Here is a 1581-nt window from a genome sequence, read left to right on the forward strand (position 1 = left end):
TATATAAGAGACAAGAGGAGCACATTTGTCTTCTCCTGTCTGAGAACCCTGCACGGCCTTGCCCCCCACCCCAGTGCCTGTGCTCCTGCTAACAGAAGGCCACAGTTTCCTGCCTTCCTCCTTTGGGAGCCAACCTGACCGGGGCTGACCAGAGTCTACTTTGCTCTGAGATGAGACTGATGGAGTGCAGGGCTTCTCCTTAACAGGATGAGGGAGTCCGGGCCTTCCACAGTTGGGATGTTTGGTCATAGTTGCTTTGTTCTCCTGCAGAGTGAGAACAAGGAAAAAAGAAGGCGACCTTAGCCTGTGGCCAGCCAGCCTGTGCAGGGAGCCGGCAGAACATCTCCCTCCCTCTGAGCCTGGGCTGGCACTGCTTCCCTTGGCCCACCCTGGCTGGTGTGGCAGGATCAGAAAGAATAAGCCCACTTACTCCCTGTGTGGACATGGGAAAGGCAGGTAGGTGGAGGCTCAGGAGTGCCCCTGAACATCTGGTGCAGGTGTGGCAGGCCCATACCTGTGAATGCGATGGTTCATCTCTAATCTTCCAGATAATGGACAAGTTAGCACTGTGCCCTTTGGCCCTTCACTCAGTGTAATTAACCCCCAGACAAACTCCCAAACCTGAAACAGGCTCTGTGGCCATGAGTGCTGGGAACCAAAGAGACAATAGCCCAAAGGCTGACCTGCCATTGCGACGATTAGTGTCATTTACAGTTGAGGACAGTGCGTGCTGCTCAAGAGGACTTTTCTTTCAGTAGGACTTGTGGCGCTAGGTGATGATGGAATATGGCTGGATAGAATCAGGTGACCTAGGGCTGCTGACACCTGAGTGCTCCAAGTCCAAAGGCCTGAGAAATGGGACTCCACTTCTCAGCCGTAGGCTCCAGAGGGGCCCCTTTCCAGAGCAGCCCATCTCCTCCCCCGGGGGACACCTCCCACTGGGTCCAGTGTCTGTCCTCTTGTTCCAGATGGTGACACTAGTGTCCCCACTGGCTTCTGTGTTGCTTCAGCTCCAGGCCTGCCACGGACTCCTTCTGGGTCTGCAGCGCAAAGTCCAGGCCCTGCCTCTCCTGCTCTCTTCCCGCTTCTTACCTCCTACCCTCAAAGCCCCTTCCCCAGAGGGTTCCCTCCAGGCCCTATCCAGGCTGCTGCTTAGCAAGCTTCCCAAGTCCCCTGCACACCCACCTGAGGGCTGGGGGCAGATATCCGGTCCACTCTGATACAGGAGGAGGTGCCTGGGGTGAACTTTAACCCAGATCTTGATGAGAGCCAGGACCTTGCTCTCCTGGGGTGTCCACTCCCAGGCCCCAGCCGGCAGGAGTCAGCTCCAGCATTCTCCTGGCGTCCTGGTCAACGGCCTATTGTGCGATCTTTCCCGTGTAAGAGGGGAAAACCGGGCCACTCCGGAAGGAGCGGGTCTGCAAGGCCCAGCCGCCTCGTTCAGCCCAGGATTCTCTCGTCCCTCCCCCACTTCTTTCCCTGCTTTCCCCCTCCCCTCCTGGAGCCCGCGGTGGCGTCTCAGGGGTTAACGGGGGCGGGGCGAGGCGGCGGGCGGAGCGAAGTGGCCCCTGCGTCTCCGCG

Source organism: Octodon degus, unplaced genomic scaffold, assembly GCF_000260255.1.
Source record: "Octodon degus isolate 3935 unplaced genomic scaffold, OctDeg1.0 scaffold00194, whole genome shotgun sequence".
Classification (NCBI taxonomy): Eukaryota; Metazoa; Chordata; class Mammalia; order Rodentia; family Octodontidae; genus Octodon; species Octodon degus.